The sequence below is a fragment of the Daphnia pulicaria genome, chromosome 8 (assembly GCF_021234035.1).
Source record: "Daphnia pulicaria isolate SC F1-1A chromosome 8, SC_F0-13Bv2, whole genome shotgun sequence".
Lineage (NCBI taxonomy): Eukaryota > Metazoa > Arthropoda > Branchiopoda > Diplostraca > Daphniidae > Daphnia > Daphnia pulicaria.
In genome coordinates this window covers 5,775,027-5,789,373 of record NC_060920.1, presented here as the reverse complement: position 1 = coordinate 5,789,373, position 14,347 = coordinate 5,775,027, and positions in this window count along the sequence as shown.

Sequence of the window (14,347 nt, the reverse complement as noted above, 5' to 3'; positions counted from 1 at the left end):
TTTGACCTTGTTCGAGGATCACGAACCCGTTTGGTAGATGGATAGGCTGAATTAGCTTTGGCTGCTTTTTTTTTTGGTAAGAGCAGGCAATTCTTCCACGGTTAGCAGATATTGCACTTCTTCCATGGCTGGAAGATATTTGAAGTGGCACATAAGTAACATTTTACACTGATCCCTTCGTTGTTTTTTCCCCAACAGGACAGGACGATGTCCTGGGCTGACAGAGTGCCTGGCAAAAGAAAATTTAAAAGAAGAAATGAAAGATTTGAAATGATAATTTTCAAAGATGAAATCAATGTCACAGTTTGGGGATTTCTTGTCTCCGAGAAATCCTTCTTGCCCTTTATTTTATTTTGGACGTTCAGGTCAAACAGCTGGACGTTCAGGCCCACATAGAAATGTTGGCCTGAACGCAGGGGCTGAACGTCTTACATCCAAGAAAGCTTAATCTAGCTCTTAAATTAATTGCAGACTATCTATGGAGGAAGTGTTTCTCTAGACTTTTCGTTATCTCATTTGGAAGAAATTTCGAAACAAAAAAGTCACTAAAACACAAATAAAACAAGCCATAAATTCCCGGTACAAAATACTTACGCAGAGTTTCCCTAAGGCAATGACCAAGCATTCTTGGGAGCTAGGAAAATTGTAATTTTGGAAGACCCTTTGTCAGCTGCCCCTGATGCATGTTTCCTTTGCCAATTTTTAATGAGAGGTAGTAGGGTGGAAACCCCCTGTGTTGAGGGAGATTTTTAACTGATATTTCAAGTATAAGTATAATTGCGTAATATATATATCAAAACTTATATAGATCATTTGGTGAACTTGCGAAGTTCCGTTAGCGTGGCCGTTAAAGTGGCGTTGCTCGGTACCTTCTTGTAGTGGAAGGGCACGTTCAGCCCTCTGCCGTTGCGGTTAAGGAGGTCAACTTCGTTCCAACGCACCCGATCGTCGTCGATGATGTTTCGTTAACCGAAAAAGTCTTTGGTCGTAAAATTGGAGCTTTAAGGGAACAATGAAAATTGGTGTTAATGTTAACGATCGTCAAAGATCAAATTGAGTCACTAAATACCTTCTGGCTTCTCGAATGCGTTTTGTAGCCAGCGGACTGGGTTGTGACGTGACAACATCATCATGAGACGCCTGAAACATCATCGATACGTCTGATCCAAAACGATCGCTGTTCTCGTCGAATCAGAGGCTAGAGAACTCATCTGGAACTAGAACAAGACTAGGCGGTTAAGATGATTCGATTATACTAGAGCTGCTACACAAGGGTCGTTTTGGTTATCATCTTCGGTGGTTTTGACTTTCACGTGACCGCCGCGTGACGGCTGGCCATCCTGTACGTTATTGACGCGGAATTCAGTGTAGATTTCTGCACCGATGTCATTATTTTCTGGCTGATAGTTGGGCTTGTGAAGGTACATTGAGGTATATTGCATTCCAGCAATGAATCCTGCTTAATGCATCAACTTCAGTTGCCACGGAATGACACTACTTCCGGTGACTTCTCACGTACATTGTCTCTTCTCCGTACACCAACATCTTAATTTATGACATCAATATCGACGTATTGGTGGGCAGCGACAGATTTAATCCAATTTATAGGCGGCGCGTTGTAGAATTTTTATGCGCCACGTCGACATCAGTGAGAATAATTTTTCCTTCTTTTTTCTGAAACTGCAATAATTAATGAATTAATAATTAGATTATTGATTATAATAGTAATTTTAACTTACCGTTGTCTAAATTTATTTAATTGTTCGTTGCCATTTCGTCGTAAATTCAAATAAGGCTCCCACGTGTTGTCAGCGTCGTCGTATCCTATCCATTTAGCAAAGTACATAGTTTCCTTATCCAGAATACTAAAAAAATCTCGTTATCAATTAATCAACAATTAACATTCACAAATTAATCAAAAACCAACAATAAAACTTTGCGAATCAGTACACTATTCTTCAGATGCATGACCTTTAAAATCCTTTCAGAATTGGAAAAGCTGCCTGGCTTTTAAAATTTAGACAACGAATATTTACTGATGGAATTCCAACATCTTGCTGAGAAACACATGAAAAATTGGGTGAAGTGAGCGATGAAAGAAGACAAATCGCAACATGTGCTTATGTTAATCAGGGAGAATCCCTAGCAAGACGAAAGATACCAAGAAGAGTTTATGCCTGTTGACCAACCTCGGAAGTTTAACATTTGCAGCGCGAAATCGTAGAAAATCATGCTAACGACTTTCAAAGGGACGAATTCGACTACAAGGGGCTGAGTGATGAAACAATAAACGAAATTTTTTTGATAGAAGCTAAATAACAAGGAAATTAAAAAAAAATTGGAGAACTTGGTTGAATAGAGAGAAATGAACTGAGCGAGGTGTTGGACTCGTATTCGACCGAAGAAATCTTATTCTATCGAAGCAAAGTGGAGATACCTTCATTCAAGCCACAGGAATTTGAAAAAATCCCTCTAGTTCGAAAGATTTCTACTAACACCTCCCATTACATTTGATGAACATTTTTTACATAAACTAACTAAGGAACTTTTTTACGCAATGGATTTAAGCTTGATAAGAGCTGCAAGTTTAATCCTAGGACAAATAGCATTGAATGGCTGATCGATGACACAATCGAAAAATGGAATATATGGAAACAAGTGGACACATTTTTACTAACGAAGAAGGAATATAGAAGGAATGCATAAAGAAATGAAGAAACGCTAGGTATTGGTGGCTATATGACAAATTGAGAGCCATCACGGTTACAAAATCGCACGGAAAAACAACGTCATCAATAAAATAAAGCTTACCCTTTATCTAGGATTTCCTCGACATCATATTTCACATCTTCAGATCCCGTAGGTTATTCGGATGTCATTATCAAAAACCAGATAACCGTATAGACAAAGAACGACGTGTTCACTAAACTGAAGAGAAACGAGTGGTAGACGAAACAAGTAGTGTTGCCACATCACAATTTTGTTTGTTTCAAAACATTAGTTACTATCATAATTATCAATTAAAAATAAATTTTAATGCTTTCAACGATTGTTTTGTGATCTTCGCAAGGCAAAAACCCGCCCTTCCTACGAATTAAAAATTCTTTGAATTAAGGAATGGAGTAGTCAAGGGGCCTTTTGAAAGATTCCGTCTCTAACCTCCCCTACATTTTTAGGAATTTCTGGAATGGGATGATCTGACCCGCGGGAATATTGATATCTTGGTAACAGCTGGCTTTCGGGAAACTTGGCGCTCAAAACGGGGGAACGTATGATGCGCCTTATTTTTACGCTTTTAAGGGGTGTTTTTACAGCTCGTGGCTTAGGAATTTGATTGCGAAACCCATCTTTGAAAGCTTGAAATACCAACTGGATCCCCGGAAATATAATAGGGCCTATTAGCTAGGTCTCAATGACGTGGCTGTCAAAAGCCATGGATGGACAAATCCGCTGGGATTTGCCTATGCTGTTGAAATGACTATTCATATTCTTCGATCTGGTCTTAATGAAAAATTATGATGCAAATCCAAAAGCCCCAAACATCTCACAGATGCGTTAACTCAGAAGGTGTGGTTGTGCTGTGAATTGTTTGTAGTGTTAGAATTCCCTTAAAATATTCATGGAGATATCAAATGCGCATTGGTAGAAAAGGAAAGCAGGGGTACAATAAAGACATTCGTGAGGATTATCTTTAAAGGGACAGAATATTTGAAGGATTTTGGAGATGCCAATGAATTTTTTAGACTCTGGTGACAAAACGGTCCAGAAGCCCTTCCCCACTCAAGGCTTCTTGAGGGTTCTATGATAACGATTCTGAATGACTTTCATAAGAAATAAGGCACCCTGCCTCTACCAAAACAAACTATTTTTTTTCATTTTTGAAACGGGAAACTTAATTTTTATCCTTTTTAGCAAAATTTAAGAATGAGATGACAAAAAAGTAGCCTAATTTTGCTGATTTAAAAACAATTTTTTTTTTCTGTGTGCCCTTTTCATCGCTTTGGATGCCGGAATTGGACACACTACGCATACTGCCAGTCCTGTGTAAACAAGTAGTGATTGCTCTTATAAAGAGGACTATTCTAAAATTTGAAGCAAATGTGGATTCTTCCCCAGATATCCTATCAATAGAACACCCCCCCCCCCCCTCATAATTTCCCTGGTATCCTCTGGGAAGATCTGTACCACTTATATTTCTAGGCCCTTGCAATAATTTAGTTAACAACAATTGAACTTTAGAGTGTCACGACAAATCACAACTTTTCTCTCCAATCGCAATTGCCGATGTATATCCGTCTATATCTTAGATCTTTAAAAAATCAAGAATGCAACAATACCCAGAAATGAATTTCAGATATCAATATCCAGAGTTAAATTTCTTAACGGCTCAAGATAAATGAATCTCCTTTGGAGGAAAATTTAAGAACGCCCATTGCCTCACAAAGCAGAGTAAGAAAACATAATTTAAAAAAATTAATTATACTACTTGCATCGTGAAATTAAAATAAAAGCATTTTAAAATCAACCACATTTTTACCACCGGGATTAAATATAAATCTAACAATGTTGCAGTGCATAATTCCTAGCGCTTATCATTTGATTTTCTCTTTGATTCTGTCAACCCTCTTTGTACTTTACTTCTTTTGTTTACTTTCCTTTACAGCAACCACCCATAAATGATCCAGGCTGGGGTGATTAAGGGTGCAATTGATTTTATTATTTCACTCACTGCCTAGAGAACCAAGGGCTCGCAACCAATAGATTCAAGTCGAAAGACCCCTTCATAACCTGCATCACACGCCAGACGAATAACCATCAAATCCCTCCCAGCAATTACACCACCAACATATGCAGAGGACACGTCGCCGTCCAAGCAAAAACCAACCGCAAAACCAGGCATAGCAATTCCAACATCCCGCTTGAAGCAACCATGTCGCCACCCAATCTAACATCAACCACAACATGCTCAAAAAGAACAAAGCAAAGAAGAGCGTGGTGGCAGAAATAAATAAGTCGTATAAAATATATTGTAAATTATTTCCAAAATAATTTTTACGGTCACAAGAGAACAACTCAGACATGACAACAGCAAAAATAATAAAAGTTATAGAATAAAAAATATCACTCTGCTGCTTTTTTGAAGAAAACAACGTTCCATAAAGATTTGGTGGCAGTTTTTCACCACGCGTTTGGCACTTGAGAAGGTCAAGAACGCGAATTGCCTTAATGAAAAGAGTAGGAAAAATATAAATAAGATTTAGAATTTTAATTTATACTAATCGAAACTTATGTTTGAACGTCATATAAATCGTTTGAAATTAAATCAACCCAGTTCGTTACTGGTTAAACTCCCGAGGAAAAAAGAGTGAAGTCAATCCTTCATTTTCTACCCAAGGTACGTGATTCTTTTACCATCCAGTGTCTAACACCGCGAAATTCAAGTTTCACTACGGAAACTGCAACCCAATTTCTGAGTTGGCCAGGAATATAGGGTTAACAACATCGTAGCTCATCATCCATGGGTATTCATTCTTGTAAGTACTTAATTGTTAAATATTAAATAATAAATAAAAATAGAGGTCATCAAAACCGCCGGTATTTCTGCTTGGAAGAGAAGAGTTTGAACAATTATGTAATTTCTTCTAAGGACCCGAAATGTTATCCAGCAGTGTTTGTTTAAGCGTGAAATACAAATTTCGCTACTGCTACCAGATTTCCAAACCGGTTAAGAATACCGGTTGAACAACATCATTGCACACAAGCCATTGATCTTCATATTGGTAAGCTTAAATGTTAAATATTAAAATAATAAATGATGAAATAATTTCCCTTCACAGTAAACGCCCCAACGCCTTAAATCAGCAAGGTCGATTCAATAGACGCAACATGCATCGTCTTCAGCGCCAAATATGGTTACTCAGATTTTAACGGAATGAGCTACTGGAATTAAACATCATTAATAAAACAACAAATTTGAAGGAGAAAAAAATGCAAAAACTGCTGAAAACAAGCATCTTTTTTACAGTGAGGTGCTCTACGTTCTGAGAGACCACTGTGCCACCTATGTAAATTGGAAACTTAGTCTAGTTTGTGAGATAATTCACAATCCAGAATACTTCACAGGGGTAAATATATTAAAAATTGGTTAATAACCTAACTATATAATCATTAATCTAAATAGGAAAAACCATTGAAAGAGGGCAAATGAAATTTGAAGAAAGGGTAATTTCTGATGAAGACTGTTTCAATCCTAAATCTTCAAGATAAAAAAGCTATTTATGTGGAATTAAAACAAGTTCAACTTTTCAAAAACAACCAAGGCACCGAGGCAGTAAACAACGGAATCGACATGTTCGTCACAAAAATCAGAAAGTTAACCAAATGAAGGTAAAAAAACTTTAAATTTATCTCTCAAGCAATTTAAAAAAATAGGTTTAACATGTACAAAGTACTACAAGTATTATTTAGATTACTACTTCTGTTTCACAGAAATACAATAAATTTTTAAGGTAAAAAAAGTAAATTATACAATATTAACCTTCTAATAACAGCTACTGGACTAACAATAATAAATTGAACCAGATAGAACACAAAATTTTACATAAAATTTCTTAAAAGTAAACAACAATTTAATAGATATAAAAAATAACTCAATATTGCGTTCCGTGATTTCAATAATAAATTTTTACATATGATTTTGAGATTTCTTTAATTCGCAAGGCAATGCTGGCTACCCTTTGTTCATTTGTTTCTTCAAATCCATCATGGCGATCATGGTATAGGATTACTGGTACGCGTAGATGAGAGAACGTAAATGGCAATACAACTGTTATAAAACATTGTTTTTATTCCTGGAAAAAAATATTTATGGCATGTTCCTTGCTCGGCCGTGTGGACATAAACGGTGACGCGCGGTAGTCTGTCCTTGAATTTCTTTTCTGACTGGAAAATAAGCCCGACTCACTTGCTGTCTGAAGGTGTCTTCTATCTAGCGCGGCCAATGTTGTTAAAAAAATGGACTTGAAATACTTGGATGTTGTATGAAGTTCTATTATAAAGATTTTTATTGTTGTTTGATTGCTGTCCTGCTGGGAACTCGAGGCAATCGACCAACAGTGCCAAAATCTCTTTACTTCAAGGAGGAAGATGCGGGTGGTGACTTCCACCGGACAATCGCTCGAAGTGACGCTTTTTCGGAACAGATTATTGCACCCGAAGACCTATTCGATCCAATTACGGATGAATAGGTGGAATACGTTCTTTTCCGTGACTCACTGAAAGTCGCTTTTAGCCCGGATGAGACAGCTGTGGAGCCGGATTCACCGCATCTGGGCACGCAGAATCAGGCTTCACGTCCATCAACAGACGAAGAGCTCGAACTCTACGCAGAAAGGAGCTAGACAAGAAGACCTTGTCTCAAAAAAGACAACCGTCTTGGTCTCTTCAATAATTATCTCTCATTTGTTTGTTTTTTGTATGGTCTAATTTTCTGTGGGCCCCATTCCGCTGAGGATGAAGTATATTCATGGATACAGCAGGTTCACCCCAACCTTCCATCAAAAGGTATGGCGTGGAAAACAAGTTAGAGTGATAATAATGTGTGTAATATGTTTGTGTAACATTATGTGTGTAATTGTCTGTTTGTTGGCATTAGAAAATTGAATAGAATGCAACAATGCTTCCTGTATTTTTATGTAATTTGTTTTAATGTTCTTTATTTAACTATGTTTCTTAACACAAAAAAAGACACGCTTTTCATACAATTTGTTTCGCTTGATTTAATTGTTCTAAAATCTCTAATTTATCGTTTTATCTTGGTGAGCTGTCATGAAAAGCATCACTTCAGTCCATTTTTAGTATAACCCTACTACCATAAGAGTATACCCCCCCCAATATCTCAATAAAATCATTATTTATTTATTTATTTACATTTTTTTTATCATCTCACTAACTCTCATCTCTGCCTCTCTGATAAAATTCACAATCTTGATATGTATTTATGTATGTATGTCACAATTAAAATGAAGTTAAATTATTCTTTTAGAGAAATATTCGCCGTGTATTTGCTAGGCCAACGGGTCAAGACCAACTGAGCGGTATTAGCCCCCCTCTTCTTTCAGGAGGGGCGACGTTGCCAATTCAAAGCGCGTCTATTTCACCTTACATGGATTAACGGAAATATAAATTAAAAACTAGGTTTTTTTCATTTCAAAAATTCAGACGTGCTTGAATGTAAATATGACAACTATTTATTTAAAATACCATGCATTTTACAATTGAAATGTAAAATAAATAAAATTTCAAAAAAATTCAAAAATTTAAACAATGAAGTTTCGAGACGCTTTGTTGATTCGTCATTTTCATTTCTTTCCAATGTTGTGTTGAGTTGATCGCTCAACAAAGATTGAGCTGATTTTCGCTTTATTTTTGTCGTTTAAACCATTGATCAACGTTTTTTTCTGGAATTTCGTTCTTCCAGTGACATCTAGCGGTGAAATGTTGAAGTTGATGAAAGATTGAGATAATAATTTGTTATTTTTTGTTATTTTTTAAATTTATTATGTCTAAATCGTTGTCTAGATTTTTCTTTTATTGTGTTTTTCTGTTGTAATAAGAAAAAGCATATTTGATAATTTACCGTTAGACGCTTGGAATTGGTCGAAATACAATAAATTGAAGTTAAGCGAAGATTTAAAAGAAATTAGTTCGCTGAAGCTCAAACTCAAACACAAAAAGATATCTTTGCCTGTGTTTCGCATCTTTTAGATGAAATAAGATAAGATAACAAAATTTTATTATCTTATTTCTATCTTTTGTAGAGAAAGATTACTATAAAAAATGCGTTATCTTTATGTTATCTTTTAATTTTTCCTTACAAGATAAAAGATATTATCTAAGATAGCAACACAATTTGAATTCCTTAAAAAAAATTGAATTATTGTTCTGAAAAAAATATTAAATTGTGTAAGATCGTCGACGTCAACGGGTGGGGACTATTCAAATTTCGCAATTAAAATTTTATGGTATAAATATTAACTATAAAAATAAATCAAATATACAACTGAAATCAACATGACAAGTTCTATGGTAAAGAATAAATTTCTTTACTTCGAAACAAAACTTTGAGAACTTGGGTAATACTTGAAGGGAGGCAATGCAGCGTTGGAAAATAATAAAGAAGATATAGAGAGAGGTAGAAGCGAGTAATTAAGACGGCATTGAGAGAAAGGATAAATTGATAAGTGCGGTACTAATTGAAGACGGAGCAATATATAGAAAAAGGGTGGAAATATAATATTGGGCTTGTTGCGCAGGGAGTACAAGCATTTAGTGAATTAACAATCGAACATGAACTTCTTTTTTCCGGATGCGATCACCACGGTCGACAGCTGGCGGATACATGCTATTTCACCTCATTGGGGTATCCCTTCCGTCGCTCAGCTTCTTGATGCCGACATGAGGCGATGATGTTCGGCCGTCGCTTGGTCCGGCGAAGTCGCTGCTGCCGCCATTGGTGATCGCCATTGAGGAAACAGCTCCGCTGTTGACGTCACCAGTGGGATGAACCTGAATGAAACGCCGTCGTCATTACTAAAGACGTGCTGAAAGAATCGACGATTTTTCCATAGAACGCTACCGCTTGCGAATTTAATTCGGTAATCACGATAACGGCCAAGTCCAACTATAACTCCCACATTGACCCATGTCTTACATTTCAGATCCTATATGCGTACCTGTGCCCCGATTGGTAAAAGTGAAAAGGGTTTGCTGTGGTCGTCATAGCGCGTTTTTATGGAAGCGCCGATGTCGGTTTTGTCGATCGCAGGCGTCTATTACGGCCTTCCTGCGGTCTGTAAATGCCTTTCGATGAGACGGGACAATTGACCGAGTTTGATGGCCAATAACCATCTCAGCTGGCAACATTCCGCTTGTTCGTGGGGTGTAGAATTCTAGCACGCCTTGTAGGAATTCCTCGAAAGATAAACCAAGAGGGGTCAAGATGAGGCAAGATGGGGAAATTTTTCGACCAATTCTTTCATTTCCCGCGGCTTCCGAATGCCGTTTCTTTGTAGGTAATATGAGGTGGAATAACTCAAAAGAACGCCCCATCTCTTCAGCGATGATTCCGCTGACTCTAAAATTGCGGTCCGACATATCGTATTGTGATCAGAGACGCATAGGGACGCCCACATCAACAAATTTTTCAACGGTGGCACGAATGACCTAACTTGCCGATGGATCGTGTCTCTAGCGATGCATGACCGGCCAACTGGAATGGATCCGTAGATAAGTCCTCGAACACGCTTGTCGGGAGGGGGTCTTTCATCAGATGTTCCTACGGAAAGATATTGATGGATATTCAAAATTGAGGAATGTTGGCCGTGATACATACCCGAATTTTTTGAAAACCTGATTCAATACCTTTGATCAGGGCATTCGATATCCGCAGCAGCAGCTTCCCTAATTTCCTCAAGTGCCGGATCACGGTGGTAGTCCAACGGTGTATCGTCAACGTCGTCACCAGTTTCACCCGTTGCAGATGGCTCTTACTCGCCAAATCAGATGATTATGGGCGTGATAATAACTCTCCAGCGGATGCCTCTTCGTTTGATGTGGGATCCGCTACTGGTGGCCGGGATAGCGCGTCTGGGATCGCGTGCTCCTTGGTCTTTCGCCATGCGGTTTTGAAGACGTAGGGGGATAAGCGCTACTTTAATGTCTGGAGTTTATGGTTCTCGATGACGTCCAACGTATAAGTGTCGAGATGGACACGAGCGCCTGGTGATCGATCATCAGTGCGAACGACGGCAGGCCTAATATATACAGTTGCCAATCCGCCGCCGCCAGCTCTGGCTCTACGATGGCGATGCGTGATTCTGTAGGGGTTCACCACCTGGAGTTGGCGTCGATAAACTTCCAATGGTCGTCGGTTTTCTGTAGTAAGGCATATCCAATACTTTATGTTCGGGACGCATCGACTTGAATGATGGTCTTACGGCCAGAATCAAAATGGACCAGTACAGTGGGCAACAAAAGCGCTGTCTTCGCCGCCTCGAACGAACGTTCGTGATCTTCAGTCCATTCATACGCGTTTCGGGTGCTCAAAATAGGGCAGAGGGGTCCTTTTGCAACCACAAATTCAGTTGAAAAACCCGCCAGCTGCTCCACCAATCCAAAAAATAACCGGAGCTCCGTGATATTGGTGGGGCGGGGGAATTGAGACGCCCCCCCCCCCTTCCCGGGTGTCATGAACTTGGTTAAATGCTTGCTCGCTGCATGAAGGGGGGTATGGAAATATCCATTTCTGGCAATCAAAGCTGCTAGAGAACACGGCTTCACTATCGATTTCCGCCACCTCATCCTCCACTTGTGGGTGGGACGAACAACATCTCTTCTTGAGTTTGGTGTGATCGATAAAAATGCGGAGCTTGCCATTCGAATTACGGAGCACCACTAACGGCGCCACCAAATCCGTGGCTTCCGTGACAGGCGCTATAATGTCGGCGGCCTTAATGCCATATACTGTCTGCATCCCTTCGGTGTGAACTGCACGCTGCCGATAGTGATGCGCGCCATTTTCGTTTTGCCCCCGGATCCAGAAGAACCACTTCCCCCAATGCCACCACCACTAAAGTTGCCAGGTTTAAATTTTTTTCCGTTTTGCATCACGGGGGAAAATGGTCCGGACCCCTACATTAATAACATGTCTTCCCGATTGACGGGCAAGGAGTCTCGGTTGAATGAGCGGTTTTGCCGCATGGTGAGAGGTGCCAGATTAGCCGCTTATTGCGCGTTCGTTTGATTTCGCAGATTTCTCACTGCGATAAAAAAATGTAAGATGTCCTGGGCAGTAGGAAATGGGTCAATAGCCAGAAGTTTATTTTTGATGTCCGCGTCGCGAATGCCTGTCATGATCCTGGTCGCCATGCGGGCATCGACGCATGTGCCGCAAAGGTCTGCTGAATTCTCCAAACACTCGAGGGAGATATAAAATTTGTCAAATTTCTCCGAAAGCCCCTGACGTCGTTCCTCGAATGCCACACGATACATTGCTATGTTCTGCTTTGCGCGAAAGCGAGGATTTGGTCCAGTACCTGATACGGGATAGTTGGGTGTGTGGAAAGGACCCCGAGTGCTACCTCGACTACCTGCTGCATTTACGGGTGTAGGGCCGCGCGAAAAGCTTCTATTTTCTCGTTCGCCGGGTAGTTCATGACACCAAATGACTTCGGCTCACTGGTGAGGTTCATCATAATAAACACTTGAAAGATGAAGGGTTTAATTGTCTGGCAAAGCTTGGGCGTTGCATTTGTACATTACCAAGCTTCCTTTTAATGCTGAAGCTGCAATCGTAGCCACCGGTGCCATCTGTGGAATATAGGATGGTATCGAATAACCCAACACATGTGAAATGTTGAATAAAGTTGTGTCGAAGTCATAGATAGGTGACATAGTAAATAGATAGGATTAACAATCACTATCGCGCTAAACAGGACCTTTTTCTGAGTGATCTGACTCAAATCTTGGGGAACACCGGACCCACCCTGAACATTTCTGGTTTCCCCCCATACTTCTCTTCCCCTTATGTTTTTTTTTTGTACCTAGTGTGAATTTTCCTGACTTTGACCCCGAGGGAATAATCCTTCTCCCGTTCGTCTCCGTTTTCTTCCCTCAGGGTGATAATCTATGGTAACTGGGTACCATAATGGTGGTTTTTGCAAGAGTGCGTTCATAAACAAGAGGGTTACGCGTCAGTCACTTCATCTACAGCAGAAGCTCATTAGTACTTCAGGGTTCAGGGATTGAACCAGGTGTGGCGGCAGTGTTGCACGATTGAATAAACAAATAGCGCAGCACTGTCTATTTATATGGAAAAGGGTGTCACATAAGACTTTTTTATTCACCCGAACTTTAAGTAAAATAAAGTAAAAATTCACGGGAAACGTGGGAGGGCTAAATAAAATTATGATATAAAATCGAAAAATCATTATGAATTACAAATACACAAAAATGCGTGTGTGTGAAGCACGTAATGAGTAGGGAAAAGGCAAAACGAATAACAACCTTGCGAAATCGGACGACCTGACCCATACAAAACGACAGGATCGACGTTTCCTTTCAGGCTTATGGAGCTGATTGTAATCTTTTCTTCGTACTCTATTCTAGAGAGCTTCTGACTCCGGAGTACAAAATAGAATAAACCTGACCATTGTTAAAACAGTTGAAGTTGAACACCCACCTTTTTAATTTGTATTTTATTTGCACTAATTACCACTTGAGGAATTCATCTCTAACCACAGATTGCTATAATAACGCTGACCTTTTCATTTATTAGAAATAGTGACGCACTAATCGACAAGATTAAAAAAGTAAGAAATTATTGCGAATATTTTTGACTATTACAAAAGAAAAATAATGGAAATAATATATTAAATATAATATGGTCTGAATCGTGAGGTAGTAACTTGCAAGAAAACCGGTCACTTTTGTCACCTGACAAAGCTGACAAATCTGTCAGCTTTTTCTGCAAGATACTGTACGTATCCTTATGTATTACATTAACGGCGTTGTCTGTCACAACAAACATTTATTTTTGCGAGTGACGCAACTTTCAACTATTGAAAATATCTCAATATCTAAAAAATCAGTATAATCAAAATTTTGCGGTTTTTCAATATGTATTTGAAGTAATTTGATCAATCATTGAAAACTTTATACACCAGGGTTGAAAGAACCAGGGCTAAAAATGATCTTTATTTTGACGTCTATAGACTGGGTAATTACGGTAAGAATATTTGAAATGGGTTCAATAAAATAAAAGGAATTTTTATGCAATGCACATCAATAATACTACACACCGTCAAATTGGTCAGGATTAAAAAGTTTATCTTCTGTGAATGTCAAATCATATTAATTTTGACAGAGTGCAGATAATCAATTGTCTGTATTGCATATTGTGTGCTAAGTTTGTTCCAAATTTGAGTTGTAGTCCAGGAGTATATAGATTTTGCTACATCTCTCTGCTAATTGTGCTGAATATACTATTGTGAGCCAGTATTTCTCTTTTATTCTATTGTCAAACATCTTGTTTATTTCGAGCAGAAAAAAAGAGGGGTGAATAGCAATACTAATTTCATTTAAGAAAGAAGCTAAGTATTTTTTGTTGCAGTATTACAACACTACACACTCACACTCATTTACAGTTCTTTACACACCTATGTAACGAAAAATATGCTTTACCGCTCCCCAATGAGCTGAGATAGGATTAAAACAGTACTTTACCACTCGCCCTACTGCAAATTTGATGTCCAGTTTTGTAACCCCAGAAAAATACATCAATACACTG